The following is a 27,163-nucleotide window of genomic DNA, read 5'->3' as shown; positions in this document are numbered from 1 at the left end:
AGTCTGCAGGAAATTATCTCTCTCTTGTCTTCAGGACCGATGACTAAAACCTCAGTTTTGTCCTGGTTGAGCTGCAAGAAATTCACTGCCATCCATGACTTCATGTCTAAAATACAGTTTAAAAGGGTGTTAACTGGCTCTAGGTCATCAGGAGACACGGCGATGTAAAGCTGTGTATCATCAGCATAGCTGTGAAAATCAATGCCGTGTCTCCTGATGACCTCCCCAAGTGGCAACATGTAAAGATTAAAAAGTATTGGGCCTAAAATTGAGCCTTGGGGAACCCCACATTTTATGTCATAGATTCCTGAAGAGTATGTATCCATACTCACCAAGAACTTTCGATCAGCCAGATAGGAGTAAAACCAGTTAAGAACAGTACCTGAGAGGCCCACCAGACTTCTCAGTCTGTCTAATAAAATCTGGTGGTCCACTGTATCAAAAGCAGCACTAAGATCAAGTAGCACCTGACTGTGAAGGGTCAGGATTTCCAAATACTTCAGCTTTTGTCTGAAGAGAAGTAGGAGCCATGTGAGTTAAGAGCAAACCAAGGACAAAGAACAGAAAGAGACCAGAAACCAGAGGCTAAATCCAGAGAAAGCTCATTTTTCTGTGTGCAGCCGAGGTTTCGCAGCACATCCGACAATATTAACAAGATCTCATGATTTCTTTAATTGACAGAAAAAAAACTCTTTCAGCTTTATTAAACGGTTTAATTTGCCTCTGAATAACAACAGTTAGAGTCCTGTCTGTTACCTCCTCCGCCTACAACACTAATTAATTTTCCATTCTGAGGCAGTCGGACTAAGTAATTATATTTCCAGTGCTTGTAATCAGCACTGGTGGTGGAGGAGGCGTCGGGTGACAAAACCAGCAGGTTTAATTGTATAGAGCCAGGGAAGAGCTGCGGATGGATTTGTGATCCATTTGTTTGTTTCTGTAAAAAAAATCATTTGCCAGCATCTAAAATGTGACCTCGGCATGTTGATGAATACGAGAGAGATACTGGGAGCAGTGGAGGCTGCTGGAACGGACTGGTTGGATCCGGGCTGGTGAGAGATTCAGTGTTTCTGTGTGACGTGTGGCGGAGATGGACATCTGCCGTCGTCATGACGATCTGTTAGCAAACAGACGTGGGGAAGACGAGCTGATGAGGCCAGTAATGAAGAAACTCTGATAAACAGCTTCATTATGTACAAGGACATTTAAGGCTGCCAGGAAACTTTTTCTTTCTCTATAAAGCAAACAAAAATTCAGTCAGTAATGCTGCTAGCTGTCTGTGCTAAACACAGAGCCAAAGAGCGGAGGGCTGAATCATAGTTCATGAGCTTGAATCATCAAAAGTGTGGAACTTCTTCAGGTTTGCAGCGTTGTGTCTGAGTGGGAGAACCTGGATGGCTTTCCTACCTGACTCCAGGCAGATGTGGCAAGCCTTTGTTTATTTATTTATTTTATGTATCATGAACAATTTCAAACATAAATGTGTGCATTTAATGCATTGTACCAGAGTTAGCCTGCAGGCAGCCAATAAATAAAAAGGCAGATAGTCCAGAGCTGCTGTGGTGGAAAGATAAATCGGTTAGAAATAGAAGAAACTCTGGTGGACCTTACAGAGCTAGAAGAATGATAACAGACTAAGTCTAGCAAACTCAACACCTTTCACACGCTTTGAGAGCTCCAGCCTGTTGGAGGTTGGACTTGACGGTGTCCGCTCTTATCAACCTCTTACCTTCGTTGTAGAGAGATGCTCCAATGACGGAGGCAGCTTTCGAAGGCTTTTGGGCGTCTTTTTTTTTTTAATTACTTTTGATTTTGACTGAAGCAAACCAAACTTTTCATATAGTCTCAGGTGTTAGACCGAAAGGGAATTTGTTTAGGTTAGAATTGTTTTTATTTGTATTTGGTTAATTCTTCAATAAAAGATCTCAGAATTTTCTGAGGAAAAACCTGATTCACTTGTAAGGTTCCTGACTTTCATAAGAGTGCAGTTAAGAGACTGGAGCCTTCCGGCCAGGGACGAAATTTTAAATCAGAAGTGGGGGGACAGAAGCATTTTTTTTTATAAAAGTAATCTTACAACCGTGTCTCCTTGTAGTTCTTCTAGTTTTCTGTTGCTACTTTTAAGCTTAATCTTTCCTTTTTTGGTTTGACTGGTTGTAAAGCATGTAGTAAAACATTATCACCCAATTCTGTTTAACCTTGTTAGTCAACTTCACACCAACTCAGTACCACCAGTTTTACATGTATTTATGGAATATCATCATTTACAGAGCTCCACCCAACGGTGGGCAGGTCAAACTGGCATCACAGGAGGGACGAAACTGAGTAAAATGTCCATTATTCAGTGTAAATAGTCAAGTATTAAATTTTATTTTAAATAAGTGAAACACAGAAACATTGAAATTTGTTTGTAAGTGAAAAGTGAACATAATGACCTCAAGCAAAGTTTCCAAACACATGTTGTCTGTGATCATTGGCCGAAATAAATTCCTGGCAGGTTCTTCGTGTTCAAGGTGTCAGAGCTTCATGTAGGTGACAAACGGCCACATTAAGGAGCTTCTGAACTGAATGCAGGTGTGAAGCAGGTCTTTAACCTCCTCAGTGCTGGAGCTCCTCTCTGCTTCAGCAGACATGTTGGATCAATCATCAACAGCCGCACAAGGACCTTCACCCGATCAACAAGGACCTCCACCTGATCAACAAGGACCTCTACCTGATCAACAAGGACCTCCACCTGATCAACAAGGTCCTCTACCTGGTCAACAAGGACCTCTACCTGATCAACAAGGACCTCTACCTGATCAACAAGGACCTCTACCTGATCAACAAGGACCTCCACCTGATCAACAAGGACCTCCACCTGGTCAACAAGGACCTCTACCTGATCAACAAGGACCTCCACCTGGTTAACAAGGACCTCTACCTGATCAACAAGGACCTCCACCTGGTTAACAAGGACCTCCACCTGATCAACAAGGTCCTCCACCTGGTTAACAAGGACCTCTACCTGATCAACAAGGACCTCTACCTGGTTAACAAGGACCTCTACCTGGTTGACAAGGACCTCTACCTGATCAACAAGGACCTCTACCTGATCAACAAGGACCTCTACCTGATCAACAAGGACCTCCACCTGATCAACAAGAACCTCCACCTGATCAACAAGGTCCTCCACCTGGTTAACAAGGACCTCTACCTGATCAATAAGGACCTCTACCTGATCAACAAGGACCTCTACCTGATCAACAAGGACCTCCACCTGGTTAACAAGGACCTCTACCTGATCAACAAGGACCTCTACCTGATCAACAAGGACCTCCACCTGATAAACAAGGACCTCTACCTGATCAACAAGGACCTCCACCTGATCAACAAGGTCCTCCACCTGGTTAACAAGGACCTCTACCTGATCAACAAGGACCTCTACCTGGTCAACAAGGACCTCCACCTGGTTAACAAGGACCTCCACTTGATCAACAAGGACCTCCACCTGGTTAACAAGGACCTCCACCCGATCAACAAGGACCTCCACCTGGTCAACAAGGACCTCCACCTGGTCAACAAGGACCTCCACCTGGTTAACAAGGACCTCTACCTGGTCAACAAGGACCACCACTCGATCAACAAGGACCTCTACCTGGTCAACAAGGACCTCCACTCGATCAACAAGGACCTCCACCTGGTTAACAAGGACCTCCACCTGGTTAACAAGGACCTCCACCTGGTTAACAAGGACCTCTACCTGGTCAACAAGGACCTCCACCTGGTCAACAAGGACCTCCACTCGATCAACAAGGACCTCCACCTGGTTAACAAGGACCTCCACCTGGTCAACAAGGACCTCCACCTGGTTAACAAGGACCTCTACCTGGTCAACAAGGACCTCCACTCGATCAACAAGGACCTCCACCTGATCAACAAGGTCCTCCACCTGGTTAACAAGGACCTCCACCTGGTCAACAAGGACCTCCACCTGATCAACAAGGACCTCCACCTGATCGACAAGGACCTCCACTTGATCAACAAGGACCTCTACCTGGTCAACAAGGACCTCCACCCGATCAACAAGGACCTCCACCTGGTCAACAAGGACCTCCACCTGGTCAACAAGGACCTCCACCTGATCAACAAGGACCTCCACCTTGTCAACAAGGACCTCCACCTGATCAACAAGGATATCCACCTGATCAACAAGGACCTCCACCCGATCAACAAGGACCTCCACCTGATCAACAAGGACCTCCACCCGATCAACAAGGACCTCCACCCGATCAACAAGGACCTCCACCTGGTCAACAAGGACCTCCACCTGGTTAACAAGGACCTCCACTCGATCAACAAGGACCTCCACCTGGTTAACAAGGACCTCTACCTGGTCAAAAAGGACCTCCACTCGATCAACAAGGACCTCCACCTGGTCAACAAGGACCCCCACCTGATCAACAAGGACCTCTACCTGGTCAACAAGGACCTCCACTTGATCAAAAAGGACCTCCACCCGGTCAACAAGGACCTCCACCCGATCAACAAGGACCTCCACCTGGTCAACAAGGACCCCCACCTGATCAACAAGGACCTCCACTTGATCAATAAGGACCTCCACCTGGTTAACAAGGACCTCCACCTGATCAACAAGGACCTCTACCTGGTCAACAAGGACCGCCACTCGATAAACAAGGACCTCCACCTGATCAACAAGGACCTCCACTTGATCAACAACGACCTCCACCTGGTCAACAAGGACCTCCACCTGATCAACAAGGACCTCCACCTGATCAACAAGGACCTCCACTTGATCAACAAGGACCTCTACCTGGTCAACAAGGACCTCCACCCGATCAACAAGGACCTCCACCTGATCAAAAAGGACCTCCACTCGATCAACAGGGACCTCCACCTGGTCAACAAGGACCTCCACCTGATCAACAAGGACCTCCACTTGATCAAAAAGGACCTCCACCCGATCAACAAGGACCTCTACCTGGTTAACAAGGACCTCCACCCGATCAACAAGGACCTCCACCTGGTTAACAAGGACCTCTACCTGATCAACAAGGTCCTCCACTCGATCAACAAGGACCTCCACCTGGTAAACAAGGACCTCCACCTGGTCAGCAAGCACCTCCACCTGGTCAACAAGGACCTCCACCTGATCAACAAGGATATCCACCTGATCAACAAGGACCTCCACCCGATCAACAAGGACCTCCACCTGATCAACAAGGACCTCCACCTGGTTAACAAGGACCTCCACCCGATCAACAAGGACCTCCACCTGGTCAACAAGGACCTCCACCTGGTCAACAAGGACCTCCACCTGGTTAACAAGGACCTCTACCTGGTCAAAAAGGACCTCCACTCGATCAACAAGGACCTCCACCTGGTCAACAAGGACCCCCACCTGATCAACAAGGACCTCTACCTGGTCAACAAGGACCTCCACTTGATCAAAAAGGACCTCCACCCGGTCAACAAGGACCTCCACCCGATCAACAAGGACCTCCACCTGATCAACAAGGACCCCCACCTGATCAACAAGGACCTCCACCTGATTAACAAGGACCTCCACTTGATCAACAAGGACCTCCACCTGGTCAACAAGGACCTCCACCTGATCAACAAGGACCTCTACCTGGTCAACAAGGACCGCCACTCGATAAACAAGGACCTCCACCTGATCAACAAGGACCTCCACTTGATCAACAAGGACCTCCACCTGGTCAACAAGGACCTCCACCTGATCAACAAGGACCTCCACCTGATCAACAAGGACCTCCACTTGATCAACAAGGACCTCTACCTGGTCAACAAGGACCTCCACCCGATCAACAAGGACCTCCACCTGGTCAACAAGGACCTCCACCTGGTCAAGAAGGACCTCCACCTGATCAACAAGGACCTCCACCTTGTCAACAAGGACCTCCACCTGATCAACAAGGATATCCACCTGATCAACAAGGACCTCCACCCGATCAACAAGGACCTCCACCTGATCAACAAGGACCTCCACCCGATCAACAAGGACCTCCACCTGGTCAACAAGGACCTCCACTTGGTTAACAAGGACCTCTACCTGATCAATAAGGACCTCTACCTGATCAACAAGGACCTCTACCTGATCAACAAGGACCTCCACCTGGTTAACAAGGACCTCTACCTGATCAACAAGGACCTCTACCTGATCAACAAGGACCTCCACCTGATAAACAAGGACCTCTACCTGATCAACAAGGACCTCCACCTGATCAACAAGGTCCTCCACCTGGTTAACAAGGACCTCTACCTGATCAACAAGGACCTCTACCTGGTCAACAAGGACCTCCACCTGGTTAACAAGGACCTCCACTTGATCAACAAGGACCTCCACCTGGTTAACAAGGACCTCCACCCGATCAACAAGGACCTCCACCTGGTCAACAAGGACCTCCACCTGGTCAACAAGGACCTCCACCTGGTTAACAAGGACCTCTACCTGGTCAACAAGGACCACCACTCGATCAACAAGGACCTCTACCTGGTCAACAAGGACCTCCACTCGATCAACAAGGACCTCCACCTGGTTAACAAGGACCTCCACCTGGTTAACAAGGACCTCCACCTGGTTAACAAGGACCTCTACCTGGTCAACAAGGACCTCCACCTGGTCAACAAGGACCTCCACTCGATCAACAAGGACCTCCACCTGGTTAACAAGGACCTCCACCTGGTCAACAAGGACCTCCACCTGGTTAACAAGGACCTCTACCTGGTCAACAAGGACCTCCACTCGATCAACAAGGACCTCCACCTGATCAACAAGGTCCTCCACCTGGTTAACAAGGACCTCCACCTGGTCAACAAGGACCTCCACCTGATCAACAAGGACCTCCACCTGATCGACAAGGACCTCCACTTGATCAACAAGGACCTCTACCTGGTCAACAAGGACCTCCACCCGATCAACAAGGACCTCCACCTGGTCAACAAGGACCTCCACCTGGTCAACAAGGACCTCCACCTGATCAACAAGGACCTCCACCTTGTCAACAAGGACCTCCACCTGATCAACAAGGATATCCACCTGATCAACAAGGACCTCCACCCGATCAACAAGGACCTCCACCTGATCAACAAGGACCTCCACCCGATCAACAAGGACCTCCACCCGATCAACAAGGACCTCCACCTGGTCAACAAGGACCTCCACCTGGTTAACAAGGACCTCCACTCGATCAACAAGGACCTCCACCTGGTTAACAAGGACCTCTACCTGGTCAAAAAGGACTTCCACTCGATCAACAAGGACCTCCACCTGGTCAACAAGGACCCCCACCTGATCAACAAGGACCTCTACCTGGTCAACAAGGACCGCCACTCGATAAACAAGGACCTCCACCTGATCAACAAGGACCTCCACTTGATCAACAACGACCTCCACCTGATCAACAAGGACCTCCACCTGATCAACAAGGACCTCCACTTGATCAACAAGGACCTCTACCTGGTCAACAAGGACCTCCACCCGATCAACAAGGACCTCCACCTGATCAAAAAGGACCTCCACTCGATCAACAGGGACCTCCACCTGGTCAACAAGGACCTCCACCTGATCAACAAGGACCTCCACTTGATCAAAAAGGACCTCCACCCGATCAACAAGGACCTCTACCTGGTTAACAAGGACCTCCACCCGATCAACAAGGACCTCCACCTGGTTAACAAGGACCTCTACCTGGTCAACAAGGACCTCCACTCGATCAACAAGGACCTCCACCTGGTAAACAAGGACCTCCACCTGGTCAGCAAGCACCTCCACCTGGTCAACAAGGACCTCCACCTGATCAACAAGGATATCCACCTGATCAACAAGGACCTCCACCCGATCAACAAGGACCTCCACCTGATCAACAAGGACCTCCACCTGGTTAACAAGGACCTCCACCCGATCAACAAGGACCTCCACCTGGTCAACAAGGACCTCCACCTGGTCAACAAGGACCTCCACCTGGTTAACAAGGACCTCTACCTGGTCAAAAAGGACCTCCACTCGATCAACAAGGACCTCCACCTGGTCAACAAGGACCCCCACCTGATCAACAAGGACCTCTACCTGGTCAACAAGGACCTCCACTTGATCAAAAAGGACCTCCACCCGGTCAACAAGGACCTCCACCCGATCAACAAGGACCTCCACCTGATCAACAAGGACCCCCACCTGATCAACAAGGACCTCCACCTGATTAACAAGGACCTCCACTTGATCAACAAGGACCTCCACCTGGTCAACAAGGACCTCCACCTGATCAACAAGGACCTCTACCTGGTCAACAAGGACCGCCACTCGATAAACAAGGACCTCCACCTGATCAACAAGGACCTCCACTTGATCAACAAGGACCTCCACCTGGTCAACAAGGACCTCCACCTGATCAACAAGGACCTCCACCTGATCAACAAGGACCTCCACTTGATCAACAAGGACCTCTACCTGGTCAACAAGGACCTCCACCCGATCAACAAGGACCTCCACCTGGTCAACAAGGACCTCCACCTGGTCAAGAAGGACCTCCACCTGATCAACAAGGACCTCCACCTTGTCAACAAGGACCTCCACCTGATCAACAAGGATATCCACCTGATCAACAAGGACCTCCACCCGATCAACAAGGACCTCCACCTGATCAACAAGGACCTCCACCCGATCAACAAGGACCTCCACCTGGTCAACAAGGACCTCCACTTGGTTAACAAGGAGCTCCACTCGATCAACAAGGACCTCCACCTGGTTAACAAGGACCTCCACTCGATCAACAAGGACCTCCACCTGGTTAACAAGGACCTCCACCTGATCAACAAGGAACTCCACCCGTTCAACAAGGACCTCCACCTGGTCAACAAGGACCTCCACCTGGTTAACAAGGACCTCCACTCAATCAACAAGGACCTCCACCTGGTTAACAAGGACCTCCACTCGATCAACAAGAAGCCTCCACCCGGTTAAAAAGACCTTTGACTTCAGGCAGCATGCCTCCCAGGATGTCTGGTGTTTGAACTTTGAAAGCTCTGATCCAGATCATCACTAAGATTTGTTACAATGCTTCATGTCATGGTCCCTAAATCAGAGACCCAGTCCCTGGCAAAGACAGACTACCTCCTACCTACCCACCGCCATTAGAAGTGTTGCTAAATGATCCCATATACATTGTCTTCAATGTTCTGCTGACATGTTCATGTTAGAGATGCGCGGATGGCGGTTACAGCTGCGGACTCCGCAGCTAATCCGCGGGTCGGGCGGGTGACATGACGAAAAATAATATTTTAATTAAATTCGGGCGGGTGGCGGTTGAACTATCAAATGAAAAACTATATATATAGGCCTATATCGCCTACGTTGTTCATATGTTAGCCTAAGTTCGAAAAATTGAGCACACTTTTCATCAGGCAGTAATTTGGCCTAGTAGCTTACTTGCTCTACGCATGCTGCTTTGTTTGGACCAGAGATCAGATCAGAGAACAGAGATGGCAACGCCAGCGAAAGTGGTACGTGACAAACTTAAAAGTGGAGAACTAAAAACCAAAGAAAAAGAAGGACGAAAAAGTGCTGCCTGGGACAAATTTTTCGAGGTGGTGAATCAGGATGACACCAGTGCAGGTTATGTCATATGCAAAAGCTGTGAAGCTGTCTATGTTTATGACAGTCATAAGACGGGTACGTCTAACATGGTGCATCACACTTGTGTCAAACCCCAAACCTCCACAAACACCTTGACAGCTTTCCTCCGTCGAGATTCAAACAGAGTACCTCAGGATGTTAAATCAAAACTGACAGATGCATGTGTGGACATGTGCTGTCTTGATATGCGCCCATTCGATACAGTGTCTGGTGAAGGATTCCATAAAGTAGCCCAGACGTTGATTGACATAGGTGCCAAGTTCGGTGCCATTGACGCTACTGCCATCTTACCCCATAGGCAAACTGTCTGCGATCGTGCAAAGACGCAGGCATCCACTGATAAACAGAAACTTTCGGAGGCCATCCAGAGAGCTGTAAGCATGAACGGCGGTATTGCCATAACCACAGATATGTGGACGGATGATTTTAAAAAGAGGGCATACACGGTCCTTACATGTCACTACATCTGTGAATGGAAGCTGGTGAATCGTATTTTGGCAACGGTGGAATTTGACCCTACCCTGAAAAAAACCAGCGAAAACCTCCATGAGCAGATAACCAGTGTGTTAACTTCTTACGAGATACTGCCTGACAAAATAGTTTTTGTCAGTGACCAGGGGTCAAATATAAAGGCAGCACTCCGGTCCTATCATTGGATTCCGTGCTCCGCGCACATTCTCAACACAGTACTGAGACACACGTTCAGCGCAAAAGACGCAGAGGTCGATGCCATTGAGGATGTATTGGAAATGATCGACTACTGCAAGGATCTTGTGGCTTACCTGAAGCGGACTGGTGCGGTCGCTAGCCTAAAGCACACAGTCAATCAGGAATGTGAAGTAAGATGGAACAGCAAAGTTACTATGCTGGAATCCATACACAAGCAGTATCAGGACATCAGAGAGCTGCTGGAGAGCAGGGACCAGGAGCATCGACTGGATGGAATCCACCAAGATCAACTCGCTCACTTGATCGAGTTTCTCACCCTTTTTAAGTTAGCGATCAGCGAGCTTGAAGGGGAAAATTACGCAACGATTCACATGGTGCTTCTGTGGTTTTCGAAACTCAAAAAACATTGTGAGCCCAAGTTTGGAGACCCACATTATATGAGAAGTCTGTGCTCCCGCGCGTCTGCCCTTCTTGATGAGAAGATGTCCCCTACAGCTACGCACAAAATTGCCACTTTTCTCCACCCGAAATTTAAGTCCCTGAAAATGCTGATAGAAGAGGATAGACAAGAAGTCATGAAGCAAGTTCGCGAACTTCTACCTGAGGAAGGCTCCCGCGTCAGACATGAGAGAGAGGAAAGTGACCCTGTCACCGAGCCCATGACGGCAACAGAGCAAGGTAGGTAGATAATTGGCCAAGGCTATTGGTTTCATTAGACTACCTCAATTAGCTTATGTTTTCCGTTATACTAAATTATATTTTATTGATCTTTTGTATAGCTGATGGTGGTGCACTATCGAAAAAGTCAAGGGTTGACTTCACGGAATGGGAGGAGGATACAAGAGGCCCAATTATGGATGAAGTACAGGAGTATTCCTCTGCAGTCTTTCATATTGATGGATCAGTAGAGGAAAATTTACTTTCATTTTGGGAGAAACAAGGCCAGTCATTTCCAGGACTCCAGCACCTTGCCAAGAGAATTTTATGCATTCCAGCAACAAGTGCGGCTAGCGAGCGCTCCTTCAGTGCAGCAGGGCGCGTCATAGAGGCCAGGCGCTCTCGCCTGAATCCTGACACTGTAGATGCCATTTTATTCCTGCGTAGTGCGAAGAAAAAATCTAACTAGACCTATGTCTTCTATTTTCAATACAGTCAGCATTTTCTTGTTTGTTGGTTTATTATTTTCTAGACATACTGTGTCTTAACTATTTGGCATCATTTTGTTCCGAAGCGAGGCCAGATGTAGGCTATAACGTTACTACTCTTGTAGCCTAACTGACTGTTGTATTTTGCCAAACTTAGTTTGTCTTGACTGTGATGACATATTTCAGTATACTTTAAGTTCTGGATGTCTAATGCTCAGAATTAGCCTGCTGAGAAGCTGGCTCTTCAAAGAGGGATGGTACATTGTCTAGGCTAATTTTAAGTTTATGTGATAATTGATCCTAAGGCTTACAAGGCACACATGCCGTTTATTTTACTTTATTATTATTATTATTATTATTATTATTATTATTTCAACTGTTTGCCAAAACATTAATGGCTATAGGCCATGGGCCATATTTATTTATGTAGGCCTATTTATTGTATATATACTGTATTTATAGCCTATATATTTTTTTCGTGCTATTTAATTTGGTTCATACATTTGGTATTGCCTGATAAAGAGATCAATAAAGGTTAATCTGTGCGACAGAATTGGTGTTTTCCGATATTTTGAGCACCCCCTCGTCCTCCCGTCTCTCTCACACACATACTCACTATAAAGGTAGCCTATTTGCATTTCCTCTGTGGATACTGTAGGAGAAAGTATAGCCTAAAATACTGTGCAAGTAATTGATCGATTCTAGAGATTCCCTGGCTATTTTGTTTCGATCCGTTATTTTAACACAGTCAGACATTGTAGCGTAGGACATAGGCGTTTAAAACTTAAAGAGAGACAGATGGAGTGATATGACTTTAAAGTGACATCGGGCATTGCCAGCGCAAAATGCAAGGCTAACAAAGACGGTAAAAGGTCACTTTCCATGATCTTTGGCAATAACATAGCAAAGAAAGAATAGCCAACTCGGAAAACACTGTCAATTAGGCCAATTAGCTATGCAAGACAAGCTTTGGGGTGCAATAGGCCTATACGTTTTTGGGTATATGGACAATTAAGAATGTGAACGTGCACGCTGTGCGGTGGAAATAATTTTGGAATGAATGAGCTAGTCTTATCGAGGCTTCACAGTTTGTTTGCTATATGCCAGTTTGCTTGTAGGCTATTGCCAGCATTATTGTGGCCCACTTATCACCTGTAGACCTAAAATCAATCGGCGGGTTGCGGGCGGGTGCGGTTTTGAAAATTGGTCAAAAACTTGGGTGCAAATGGATAGCGGACGGATTGTGAAATTTTGCGTTGGGTTGCGGATGAAAAAATATCCCATCCGCGCACCTCTAGTTCATGTACAACGTCCAGCTATGTCCACATCTCGCTGCATGCTCCTCACCACTCATCTAAAGCCTTTTAAGGAGCTGAAGACTGAAGGACCTCGGGTAACAGGCACAGCCAACATAATGATGTCCACACTTTTTTCACTTTCCTACTTCACTCTCACTTGTAAATGGTTGAGGTGGAGCCTATAACTTATATTTAGGTTAAGGATAATTATTCATTGTTAGGCCTTACAAGTTTAAATATTTATGGATTGCGACTTGGAGATGGGTGGGGGTTTTGGTAGGGATGGAGATGTGGATAAAATGAACGTATTCTGTGTGAGAAGCAGCAGTCCATGTTCTCCATTTGGTTTGGATTCTTTCATTTAGGATGCAAATGCTTGAACGTGATGCAGCTTAGAGAGGTCAGATGCTACATAAGTGGCAGCTTAGATAAAAACACACTTCAGCCAACATCACATGTGGTAAAGCACTCCATCATCCTCATCATCATACGTGCTCATTTGGAGCTGTTTTAATGGTAAATCTTCTCTTTCAGCAGTCTGGATGTAAAACATGGCTACTTACTCCAGTGGTTGCTTGGATACAGACCATCATTTCAGATCAAAGCCACATGAAGGAGTCGGTGTTTGCATGTGCATGTCTGAGAGGAAGCAGGGTGGTTATCTGTCAACAGATGGAAATTTTGTCTCAGTTATTGAACCCAAGCAGAACACCTTCATGCAGGTCTGCAAACAGTGTGTTGGTGGAGCTGAAGTAGATTCTGTGGGAAGGAAGACGCCATGACTGTTAAGCTGGATTTATACTCGCGAGGTGTCTGCGTACGGTAGGGTCGGCACAGCAGATGCCGGTGAAGTGTGCGCTCGCACTCCAGCATTGTGTTGTTACAGTGTTGTGTTGCAGTTTCTCTTCTGTGGTAACCACACAAATTCAGCAAGAAGCTACAGAAATCTGGAAGCATGTAATCACAAACCGACCAATCACAAGGGAGTACTTGCGCGTAACCGCGCTGCAAGCAGGGGTGCATGCCACGTCTGGAAGAGGTGTGCATCGAGCTTCTGTGGAGCATATGCCGGTGACAGCGTATCCGACCTTATGCAGACGCTGCGCGAGCATGAATCCAGAATAAGTGTTGGGGCATCAGGAGCAGTCAGGACAATGTGAAGCATTTTCCAGGACCAGTCTCTCTGGCAAGGCCTTGGGGTGTGACTGGCATTCTGACCCTGAATCTAGATCACAGTGGCACACAGAAGAAAAAGATGTTTTCCGCTATAGGATCATCCGTTTCTTACAAGTTTTTATCTTTCATGAAAGTTTTAGAAGTTTGAAAAGCTGTACACAAATACTGAATTATTTTAGTTTGAAATCTTTAGTCTGTGTCTTCAGAGGCATCCAGAGAAAAGCTGTGATTCAAGAAAAAAAATCAGTTTCTGAAATTAAACATGTATATTTAAGGGGAAAAGATTTTAATAAAATGCTTAAAGTTTCTGAACGTTAAGTCAGAAGAAAAAGCTCAAAACACCACAGATGCTACCAAAATACTGGGAACGCTACAGGCTCATGTTAGAAGGTGAAACAGTATGTAATTATGATAATACGACATCTTGTTCTAAATTTGGGACATTTAGGTTCACACTAGAAGAAATACCAGTGGATGATTCCTGTCTTTGCTGCAGTGTTGATAAATAAGATTTAATACAAGCTGTTGGTTTTCTTAACAGGGCTAACCCGGTCTTTCCTGGGGTGTCTTGCTGGTGGGGCGTGTCCAGAACAATTTATATACTCCTCTTTAAGACCCAAGGGAAGGACAGGAAGCCATCTACTCTCTGATTGGACGGTTTGATTTGTCATCATCCAATCAGATAGAAGTGTGAAGACATGGACAAAATTTGCAGTTTCGGAGTCTTGTTTGCAGTTTTGTGCTTTGCATCTGTGAACAACAATCATGTAAATCCTTTTCTGCTCGTTTGGATACTTGAATTCTTCAGCATTCACATATTTCAGGGTGATGAGCTTCATTTTCAGATACAAACTGAAATTATTTCCAAACTGCAAAATATTTATAACTTTCAATTGAGCCCATAAAACTCCTTCACTTGTGGCAGGACCTCATTCCCAACCTGGACAAAGCGCTTCACCCTTTTCCAACTGAGGACCGTGGTCTTGGATTTGGAGGTGTTGATTCTCATCCCAGGTGCTTACAAGATGTGGTTGTGTTTGCCGATGAAGCAAACAGAACCACATCGTCTGCAAAAAGTAGAGAACCAATCCTGGGTTCACCAAACCGGATCCCCTCAACACTTCAGCTTAGAAAGTAGAATCGGGTGACAAAGGGCATCTTTGGAGGAGTGCAACCCTCACTGGAAAATAATCTGACTTACTGCTGGCAAAGCAGACGCTGCTTCGCCACCATACAGGGAACGGACAACTCGTACAAGGGGGTCCGGTACTCCATACTCAACACAGAGGCCGGCAACCCGTGACTCTTTCATCCCTCTGATGCGGCTCCCTGGCTTTTGAAAATGATTAATGTGTATTCAATTAAAATGTATTTTCACGCTGTGCCGCGTGTCTGAAAGAAGTGGAAACTTTCCTGAGCAGCAAAGGGCTCATACTTACTGAGTTGGAACAGCCAGAGTGGCTGGAAAAGCTACCCTTCATGACATGACAGCACCTGAACATACTGAACACAGCTCTTCAGGGGAAAGGACCCTCAGCCCTGCACATGCTGGAGGAGGTTGAGGCATTCGAGCGCAAGCTGACCGTGCTTGCCAGAGATTTACAGAAAGGTTCACTGTCTCACTTCCCCAGTTTGAGTTCAAAGAAGCTCACATGATAAATTCAGAGTATTTATATTCTGCAATCACTGCAAACGTCATTTGGGAAACGATTCTGTTCAGAGAGGGACAGAAACTACATTATCCTTCCCTGTCACTCCCCTAAGCCTCGATCCATCCTAAATACATGGCAGGTGTGGGTCAACCTGGTTCTTCAACATGAACTTTATTAAAAGCAAACGTGGCGCACGCCTCACAGATGAGCTTCCAGTAAAGATGAAGGTGAAACAGCCCTGATGTGCAGACGCTGTATGCTGAGGTTCAGGAGCAGAAATCATATCATCCAAGTATGATAAATATTTTAATTGCCTATTATTTAGTATATATTCATATTTTTTCATTGTTCAGTGAAACAGTCCTTTTATTTTTCGGGTAGCAGCTGACTGCACGCGCCAGACGGCACACAGAGAAAAGACGGCATTTTTGGTTTGCTGCCGGTGGATCATTTAAGTTCGGTGTTTTTCATAAATACAAGGATTCAGATAATGGGTGTTTTCCTTGAAAGTAAACGTCAACCCAGTGTCTTTTTATTATTTAAAATGTTTTGTTGCATGCAGAAATGTGATGTCGTTTTCTCTGCAGTCGTTCATTGATTTAATAAATACAACACATTTTGTCTATATATAAAATAAAAGCAAAGGATAAAACATTATATGCAGTTATTTCATTTCAATGTCAAACGTGTGCCTCCCAGTTTTTTCTTTACTGTGGGAAACGGGTCTAAATGGCTCTTTGAGTGGTAAAGCTTGCCAACCCCTGCTCTAGGAGCACACCCAACAGGAGTCCCCGGAGGAAACGGTCCAACGCCTTCTCCAAGTCCACAAGACACAGTGGTATCTAATGACTATTACAAACAGCTCCCGGTTTGAGGTAAGCAGAGATAAGTGATGCAGGAGTGACGCAGTTTCTGAGACAGCAGACTCAGACAAGGCGCACTTCCTAACAAACATTCACTCTATTGAGCAATCCTGCCAATTTAATCTGAAACTTTTCTTAAAACAGAGAATTAATAGTCTCATTAAAGGTACTCTGGAGCAAAGCAAAGAGGACTTCACCCGTCTGCTGGAGTTTATCGACGCATCGTTGTGGGCACGACGAACCCCACGTCTACTTCCTCCGCCCCCAAAGCCGCTTCAAGCTCCAAGAGAAGCCAGAAAGAGGACTCACCTGGAGCAACCTCATCTAGTGGGGACGACCCTTCGGATATCCTCACATCCATAGATAAAAATCTTGTTAGCTTTCACGCTCGCTTGGGCTTATTGGAAGTTCTCCACCAAGAGTTTAGCCAACAGCAGGTCTAGTCACTGACTGCAGACAACGGCAGCCTCAGAGAGTCAGTGAAATCCCTCACCAAGGGGATGACCCGACTCTGAAGAAAATTAAAAATAAAGGAAACAGTGATCGACCTTCAGAGGCGCAGTATGAGGGATAATCCTGGAACAACAAGAAGATAGTCCTGAGAAAGCAATTAAATCATTCATCAAAACCCAGCTAAAGTTCCCCGAGGAAACGCTGAGGAACATCTACATTCACCGCGTTCATCGTTTGGGTGGAAGAAGGCAGAACAGCAGCAGACCGAGACGACTGCAGCGAAATTCACGAGCTTCAAGCAGAAGGAGCAGGTGAAGAGCCGAGGACGGGAGCTGAGACGAACGGACCTCAGCGCCAGCGAGCAGTTACCCAGAGAGATCCTAGAGAGACGCAAGGTCCTGTTTCCAATCCAGAAAAAGTCCAGAGAAGAAGGTTCCCGTGCTGGCATCGCGCTGGATAAATTGTTTATTAATGGCCAACTTTATCACAACAAACTCCCCAGTTCTACTCATCCCTCATTCAGCTCACTAATATGCAGATGAATCTGCCATAATCACACTAAACTTATCAACTCATACCTGTACACGACTGCTAGCCCTCACAACTCTTGTTTCGATGGGTTTTTTTACGTGTTAGTTTTATTTTTCTTCTCCTTTCATCTCTATCAGTTAGCTGCTATTTCACTTTATTTTACCATGTTAGAAATAATGTATAAGGCACACACAACACACCTGCAACACATCAACACCCACCACAATTCACACACACTCAAAGCATGTGGATACACTGAACATAAGCAGACCTATGGAAACATTACACACACAGGTAGATTCACTCATGTACACACATAGACACACAACACAAATACACACAAGAATGCACTTATATAGGCAGATGTACACACACACACACACACACACACACACGCGTGCACACACACACACACACACACACGCTCTTTAGTAATCATATAACCAATCAATCAATCAATCGATCAAACTTTATTTATAAAGCCCTTTTCATGCCAAAGGCAATACAAAGTGCTTTACATGATTAAAAAAAAATAAAATAAGCACAGTTCAGTTCATGCATATTAAAACCAAAATAAGCCTTTACACATCAACAGCTAACGCGCTACAGCACTGGTTCCTCGTGTGTATTCAGCCTGTTTTAATTCCAGACAAACAGCCAGAAACAGAAAAGTTCATTTTACCACTTACAGAATAATTATGGATCCTGAAGGCAGGTTTATAACAGTTACAGAGAATGATGTTATGCATTGCTATTATATACGGAACAAATGTTGATGACCCCTCCTTTTCACTCTTTCTTCACCTCACTATGTGATGACCTAAATAACACACTCCTGCCATTAAACTCGGCAGGACTGGACAGACCGGGTCCACCAGGAAACTGCTCTTTAATGAATGACGTATCAGAAACTAAAATCCATCCCATCACTATCAGTGACCATCCACCGGTCTTTTACACTTTAATTGATAAGAAAATTAAACCACCTTCTAGAAACTGGAGATTTAACACATCGTTACTTAAACATCCTGATTGTATAAGTTACCTCAAAGAGAATAATGACCGACCAGGGACATCAGCAGGGAAGCAGGAAAGGCCACAAACAGAAGGAAAATGATCCAATTTTAATCACATAAGAAAAAGAAGGAAAGTTGGAGAACATCTGAACTAGAACTTAGAAGTTCATCTCTAGAAGACACCTACAGGGATTCTCCAGGAGAACACATGCTGGAGAGTATAAGGAAAGCTAAGTTTGAGATAAATTAAATAAATGACAAGAAAAATCAGTTTTTGCTGCAAAGACTTTGCTTGGACAACTTTGAACATGGCAACAAATCTGGAAGTTTCCTGGCTAATCAACTGAAAGCAAACAAGGAGGAAACAACCATCTCCTCTGTTCCAGATTCACCAGGAAATACCAGCCATGATCCCAACAGCATACTCATCACGAATTGATCCACCAGAAAATAACTTTGAAGAATTCCTTAGTGACCTAAACCTGCCAAAACTACAACAGGACCAGGAAATGATTCTGGATTCACCCTCTCCACAGATGAACTCCATGAAGCTCTACAACACGTACCCAGTAATAAAGCCCCAGGTCCAGATGGTTGTACAGCAGAATTCTATAAAGAACCAGAAGATTAGAGAAAGTAACTCCTCTTCATACATCCTGACCAAACAGGCTTTATAGAGCGTAGACATTCCTCCACTCATACATGCTGAATAATCAGTCTAATAGACTCGGCCACCACACACAATCTGGAAACCACAATAATCTCTCTAGATGCAGAAAAAGCATTTGACCGGGTAAACTAGACTTTTTTATTTGCAACATTAAACTAATGCCAGTTTGGCTCATCTTGTATTGACTGGATAAAGATATGACATAGTTATCCAAATGCATGTGTTAGAACAAACGACCAAACTTCTCCAAGCTTCAGTCTGCAGAGGAGCACTGGACAAGGCTGTCCGCTCTCACTCCCAACTTTTGCAATCTTTCTTAAACCCTTAGAAGCTACAAAATAAAGGGAAAAAATGGTATCAACGGCAGATATATGGAGCAAATATAGTCTTTACACTGATGATCTATTACTCTTCATCTCTTAGCTCAGCTGTCAGACGCCATAAATGTTTAAAAGCATCAACATCAGCACGATAGTATTTTCTTAAAATAACCAAGTTGGAGTGGGATGTGGATGGGAAGGCTGGGGAGGAGGGGGGGTATGAACCAGACCATCATTCTGCTGTCATGATGCAGGACAGGTTAAAAAAAGACACTTTACTAAAACAGCTGTTATGCTTTTACTCTCTTTTACTCTCACATACACGGCAGCTGCCACCGGTTTTACTTTGGTGTCTCTGAATGGACAAAAAGTTTTAAAACTGCAGCACCTACCTTGTTTGATGGGATCTGTAAGGCCTTATAGGCACCATAGAAGAAGACAGCACACATGTAGTCACCTGTAGAGCAGTCATTGCTGCACCTGAGGCCTATCAGTGTGAGATGGGCTGGAAAAGTCAAGTTTAAATTGAACTCTGATCATGTTCCAGTTTTCATAATGCCTAAACACTAAAGAAAATAGAAAAAGTTTTCATTTGTTAGGATATTTTCTTCCAACTGTTCAAAATAACAAATGAGAAAACTTATCAGCAGGAGTTTCTCACAGAACAACGTGAGACAAAGTTTCCCTACATCCTTTCAGGGAATACCACGAGTCCAGATTAAAATAAATAAAAGATGAGCCCTTTGCTCTGTGGGGTTTTTACTGGGACGACCTGCAGATAAACATCCTTATCAGCAGCCTGAAGAGACGCGCCATCCGGCTCGATCTCCACCGCGGTATTAGAGCAGCCACTGGTCTGCAGTCCAGGTGTTTCCATGTGGAGAAAACACAGTTTACCTGCTGCTGCTCCTTCTGACTGGTAACTTTTCTCAGCTTTTCCTCCTGCTTGTGCTACAAAGGAAACAACCAGGCCTCATTTCTGAGAAAACTCACTGACACACATCAAATAAATTTAACATGGCACATGATGTGAAATGACATTATCTTATCAAAGGTTGAGCTGATTAAGCTCAGCCTCCAAACAGATGAGGGACGAGCCTGTTATCATCTAGTTCCAGCCTGTTGTTACATGAAAAATGTCCTTTTTTATTTAAAAGCAGGCCTGCTGCTATTTGAAGAAAATGCCGTAAATTCTGCTCTTCAAACACTAAATCAGGGGTCTTCAACCTGTGGCTCCGGAGCAGGAAGTGGGTCTCTGGACCTTCCACAATGGCTCTGAATACATAGCTAAACATGCTAAAGAACTAACTATTGTTTTTAAATATAGTTATAATAACTAACAGTGTTGTGAAAGTTCAATTTCTACATGAACTAGTTCAAAGTTCGGTTCACACACAATTTTTAACTAAGTTCCCAGATGAACTCGTTCATAGTTCTTTTCCCCAGTATGTTGCTGCGAGCCATTACCCTCCAGAACGTTCCTGTTATTCCATCCATTCAGTCCACGCTCGTAGCAGCTTTCACTCCTACAGGATAAAAACCTGAGGAAAACTGGCTGGAATGGTCTTTTTATAATGAGGAATTATTAAACTATCCGACGTAGGAACCAGGCTGAGCTAGGAAACAAAGGATGGTACTCAAAGTGCAAAACATTTCAACTTTATTTATCTTTTCATTAAGTTGCTTTTCAATTTATTGTGAATGTGAATTTTTTTCTGACTTGTTTGTCCAAAGAAAAGTTGTAGAAGATCATAAACGTGCAGAATTCAGCCCAAATGAAGAAGTTGAAAACAAAGAAAGACATGAAGACCACATGTCTGCATTTGTCAAGGCTGCAGGTCTCCGACAGCATCCAGGTTTTCCAGCTGGAGATGAAGCCACCGGAGCTGCTGCTGGACGCCGGTATAGATCTGGCTGGTCGAGGATCTGCTTCAGCCGCCGTCGCCACATCTTTAGGTTGTTTTTAGCGACATTTAATCCTCCATGTTTCGCATTTTGATGACGCAGTGCGGCTCAGTGGAGGCTGGTGTTGCCAGATTTGGTGGTTTTCACCTATATATGAAGGCCTGTTTACGATGTGTTTTAGCCGGGATTCTGCCTGGAAGGCTCCATGGAAATCTGGCTCTCTCTTGAACAAAGTTAAACTGTGAGAGAACGGCCTTCACAAACGGCAGAATGAGCTCACGACGTTCATCAGGCAGAAACACAGAACGTTCAGATCACATTCTCCCAGAATATGAATGAGTCTATGAACGATTGTTTAGTGAGCTTCTCCAGGCACAACACTGATAAATAATGAAGGTTTTTTTTTTTTTTTTTAGCAAATTTTCTGTTTTTTCATGGAATAATTGCATTGAATTTCTCACACATAGAACTTTCTGCTCACTGGTTGATTTTTGGCTGCTCCTGATCAAATGAAGCTCTCTGATTGGTGGAAAGTTGGACAGGAAGTGGTTTCATCATTATTTCCAGGATATAAATACCTGGAAAACCTCTGTAGAGCACCTAAACTAGGGATGTCCAAAGTTGGATTTTGAGGGCCACTGTCCTGCAGGTTTTCAGTGTATCCCTGCTCCAACACATCTGACTCAAATGAATGAGCTATTGTGGAGAAATTTATAGGCTGTTAAAACCATTTCATTTCAGTAAAGAAATCACAATTTACTCCACAGAGTTACACCCTACAGTTCCTGAGAAACTGATGATGGTAAAAGTGACAGACCTCGGGTGATCTGCTGGACTTTTAAAGGCTAAATAAACACGTGTGATCAGTGTCAACAACACTTTCAGTTTGTCTGTTTACAGCAGAGACAGTGAGGAATGAGTTAAGTGATCCTAGGAATGTAGACAATACCTGAGAGTCCAGAACGAGGTTCTTGCCTCCATCAGCATTTCAGGAGGGTGGATGTGAAGCAGAGAGGAGGAAAGTGAAAACGAACATTACTCCATCTGCAGCTACGTCAGGTCGTCCCTCTAGTTTTCTGGTCTCTGGTTTTACTGTAGCAGCGGCTCGCTGTGGTGTTGTGGAGGAATGTGAGTTCCAGACTATCTGGGACCATTTTATGTTTAAATGCTACTCTGTTAAAGACGACATGTTTTCACATCTCTGGTTTTTATTCTGGTTCATATGAATCATGACTTCATGGCCCAGAAAGTCATGGAGAAGAGAAAATTTACATCACAGGGCTGCATAAATAATGTTCTGCCAGCAATTGCTTTCACAGAGAAAACACCTGAGCTCTAAATCTAAGGATACGCTCCTCAGTACAGCTGGTAGCTACATGAAAAGAAGTTCACCATGCCAATTTAAAATAAAATAAATATAAAGAAGTTATTCTATTCATACATATCTTAAATAAATCAACCGATTAATCGTTGTCAGAATTTTTTTCTACCAAATATCGGAATTGGCATCAAAAAATCCATATCGGTCAGGTTCTAAGCAGAACCTCGATTCATTGCAAAGGCAGAGTCACAGGAGAACACTTCTGAGTTTTTAGAGCTGGAATCAAACTTTTCTCCACAAACAGCAACAGTAAGACCTGGTTTCTGGTTCTGGCTGCTAGCTCCAGAGTTTCTGTCCCACCGTGATGAGACAGACGTCTCTGGAACCAGCAGAGTCTCGGCTGTCATGTGACTCCTTGTTGAAAGGAAAATAAATAAAGTTTACAAGAAAAAATTAAAAGCAAGACAATCCTGGTCAATGTTGGAAAGAGATTTATGTGTTTAGCTTTTTCTTCCTGTTCTGTAGTTCTTCAGAACCAGCAGGTGAAGCTTTGGTATATTTAATGAGAGAATCAATAAATATCTTTTACGGGGGAAGTCATTTTATGTCTTAGAGTTGAAATGAAAAGCGCTTGTTGATCCTGGCATCACATTACAGGCACAGATCTGTGCTCAGTTCTGTGCTAAATGCTCGTATCTGTCTACAGCAAAGCCAGAGTTGTCAGTATGTAAACCCTTCAAGGTACCAACATCTGGATCTGCTGCTGTCTCGCTCTAGTCTGCACACACCTTTTAAATCCAGTTGAGAGGTGTCAGCAACGGCCTGTACAACAATCCCATGTGAAATGCACGGAGAGGAGCCATTCAGGCCAAATATTCAAACAGCTGAGTACATGACTATGATGCTTCTCTGCGTGCTCATTCAGTCTGCAGCCACATGGCAGTGCGCAAGAACAGATGTTTCACTTCCTCACTGTCTCTGCTGTAAACAGACAAACTGAAAGTGTTGTTGACACTGATCACACGTGTTTATTTAGCCTTTAAAAGTCCAGCAGATCACCCGAGGTCTGTCACTTTTACCATCATCAGTTTCTCAGGAACTGTAGGGTGTAACTCTGTGGAGTAAATTGTGATTTCTTTACTGAAATGAAATGGTTTTAACAGCCTATACATTTCTCCACAATAGCTCATTCATTTGAGTCAGATGTGTTTAGGAGCAGGGATACACTGAAAACTTGCATTAATTATGTCCTGGACATGATGATGAAGCCACTTCCTGTCAGACTTTCCACCAATCAGAGAGCTTAGATTGACGGTAACGTCCAATCAGGAGCAGCCAAAGATCAACCAGTGAGCAGAAAGTTCTATGTGTGTGTGAAAAGAAGAAAAATAATGCTCCTCTATGGCTGGAATAAAGCCAAGAAGACGTTTCTGATGCACGGTGGCGCCACAAAGCAGCTGAGCTGGAGTTGGTTTAGTGAGGATAGCAGGTAAATAGTAGCAGGAATAACTGGAAATGAGGAAAAAGTATTTGATTTAAAGGATAAATAAATATTTTTGACACATTTAAAATAAGTTTTACAAAGTACTGTTAGTAATAAATTATGTTTTATTGTTTTGGTTGGCCTAAAACCAAAAAGAAAAAAAAAAGAAAAAGAAAAAGAAAGAGAAAAACAGGCGGCTCAGACCTACAAATAAAAGGTTTAGAGTTTTAAGGGTTAATGGTCACCACAAACATCAGGATTACGGAAAACTACACTTTCAGATTAAAACCTCTCCATCCAAGAAACATATCTAAAATGAAAAGTCCTTAAAAGCTGGAGGCTACAGAGAACTTATCACATGTCCAGATAATATCCAGACTCTCCTACTAGTACTCATCCATCTCCTGCAGGGGTGCTGGGTGAGGACTGGTGGCAGCTGGTGTGACTGCTGGACTCCCGGTCTAGACAAACTGTGAGTCCGCTATTTATATTCCTGTTCTGATAGCTGCTGACCTGCGACTGTCTCCAATCAGAGCATATCTAACGAACAGCATATCTCGGTATTCAGTCAGGAATAGAGAAAGGAGAAATCTTCTGGAAGGACAACTTTATACAACAAAGGACTGGAGATATGGATTTAAATGATTAATGAAGGATTGAAAATGGGGCCATTATGTTAGACCGCATTAGAGAAATGTTTCCCAGAGCTAAAGCTATAATTGTGATTTATGAGGTGCTAGTGAAGTATGTGTCATTTAAATTAGAATAAAAAAGAGAATGTAACCTGGCAGATAAAGAAAAGGTATCATGCAAAATCTCAGCATTAAAATACTGTCCATAAACAAAGAGAACATTTATACAAGACCACAGACATGATGAATAAAATACGGGACATTCCTGCCAGAAAACAGACGTGATTTAAAGCAGAATTCTTTAATAATTGCTCTAATTTCTGTGTGTGTGTGACCTGGATGTGTTTTATCATCTCTCTGAGCTCTGGTCTGAGCTCCTGATGTCGTGCAACTGAAACGGGCAGCAATCCACATGGCAAGCCACACTAATGCTAGCTACTTTCATTATTGTGATGCTAAAGCTAGCTTCATTCATTCATTCATTCATTCATTCATTTTTAACTTGTCCTGTCCAGCATCATAGCAGCAGGATGATAATCTGGTTGCTGTATCGTGCTGAACAAATTTGCTCTGTCAAGGGGAGGCCTATGGGTAAGGTTCCTCTTGATAACCTGACTAACTTATTTATTTATTCACTTTGAATCATGGAATCTATGTAATCTTGCTGGCCCTGACTGGAGGGGACAGAAAAAGAAGGAAAATAGCAAAACGAAGCAAAAGTGAAAGAAGAAAGGAGACAAAAAGATCACAGACAGAAGGAAACGACCCTTCAATCCACACCATCACCAGACAACAAACTGTTACACCTGTACATGAACACACCAGAAAGATTCCTACGGCTTTTACAGAAAAACAGAGCTGCCAGCGGTTAAGAGTTCTTAAATAATAACCAAATCAAAAAGACATATCATGAAAGCAGCACAACAACAACCAGCATGCAGAGCATGAGGAAGAGGAGGGATCAGTGATGAAGAGTGGTGAGTGAGATCGTGCAAATGCGACCACACCTCTACGGAGGTCAGAGGCAGACCAGGGTAGCCCAGAGACCCGGGCCCTCAGCAGCAGCCCCAGAGCACCAACCCAAGCTACCCCACCATGAAGACAACTCCAGCCCCACCTGAAGGGTGGCAGAGGAGTGCCCCACCAAGAGCCCCCCCCACGGTCTTGGGGCACAGGTCCCAGTGGGCCAAGATCAGCAGCCGCCGGCCCCGCCAGGGACCGGCCACCCAGGGCAGCCCAGAGGCAGCCGCCCCACCCCCCAAAGGCAGATGGCCCGCAACATGCCTAGGAGGACCAGGCCCCGCCAGACAGCCACCCGGCGTAGGCCAGCACACATCCTGATGTTCCAGCCGCACACCCTGGGAACCAGGGCGCCATCGACCCCCTCCCCCCACCCCCCACCTACTCCAATCTGCACCCCATATAACCCCACACTCACACCCTCACCTGTGCCATACCCACAAACACTCACCATCACACAGTCACGTCACACATAACCCACCCACCATGCCCCATAGGGGACACCCCAGGCAGACCAGAGGGCAGCGAGCCCCAAGCACGGTCCACACCACCACCCCCAGCAACCCACCCCCCACAGTGGGCCAGCAGCCCGTTAACGCAGCCAATCCGGCCCCAGCCACACCCAGGGGGAACAGGGGTGTGAGAGGTCCCCATTACCCTCTCCCTCCCCACTCCTGACTGTTTATGTAGTGTGTGATGTTTACAATCAAAACTGAGGGGCAGTGACTGCAATGTGCCGGGAGCTGGGCCACCTAAGTGCCCCCCCCCCCCCCCCCCCCCCCCCCAGATGTTGTTTGTGTGTTTTGTATGATTTGGTGTCTAAGTGCAATTAAAATTAAGAGGCGAGTCGCCACGGGGTGCATCCGAAGGGGCCACTAAATGACCCCCTCCGCTCCACCCCGCGTGGCCTGCGTGTGTGTGAGACAGCGAGAGAGCGGGAAAGAAGAGGGGTCTGGGGATGTAAGCCTAGAGGGAAGCAAACTTCCCTGTGGATGTTGAGCTTCTGGTGGCATCCCCGGGAAGTCCCCCAGGGCAAGACAGGCCAGGAGAGGCCGCCCCCCGGGGACCGCAGCCAATGAGCCGCCACCGACCCCAGAAGGTACCCACCCCCCCACATGCCCAGCAGGGAATGAGAGGAGGGGGAGGAGGACAGCGGTAGAGCCCAGACCCACGGCCCCCCACATACACACCTATGTCCTTGCACACTCACGCTCATTCTAGCACACACACACCTCCTCCACACACACACAGCATACAAGCCTCCCAATCTCATTCCCCAGCACCTCCCCCTCCCTCCAACCATGCACTGTGGGAAACATCCCTGGGGGACCAGAGGACAGTGATCCCCAAATCCGGC

At 45.5% G+C, this 27,163-nt stretch overlaps 1 protein-coding gene across 3 annotated transcripts in view; it reads right to left on the bottom strand.

Moving 5' to 3' along the window:
- Positions 1 to 27,163, bottom strand: part of fbln2 (fibulin 2) — a 167,020-nt gene that overhangs the window by 119,286 nt on the left and 20,571 nt on the right. The gene's annotated exons all lie outside the window — the stretch shown is intronic.

The sequence above is a fragment of the Melanotaenia boesemani genome, chromosome 3, assembly GCF_017639745.1.
Source record: "Melanotaenia boesemani isolate fMelBoe1 chromosome 3, fMelBoe1.pri, whole genome shotgun sequence".
In the NCBI taxonomy this organism is placed as follows: domain Eukaryota; kingdom Metazoa; phylum Chordata; class Actinopteri; order Atheriniformes; family Melanotaeniidae; genus Melanotaenia; species Melanotaenia boesemani.
Note: the sequence above shows the minus strand (reverse complement) of the source record. Positions and strands in the feature narration are given on the sequence as shown.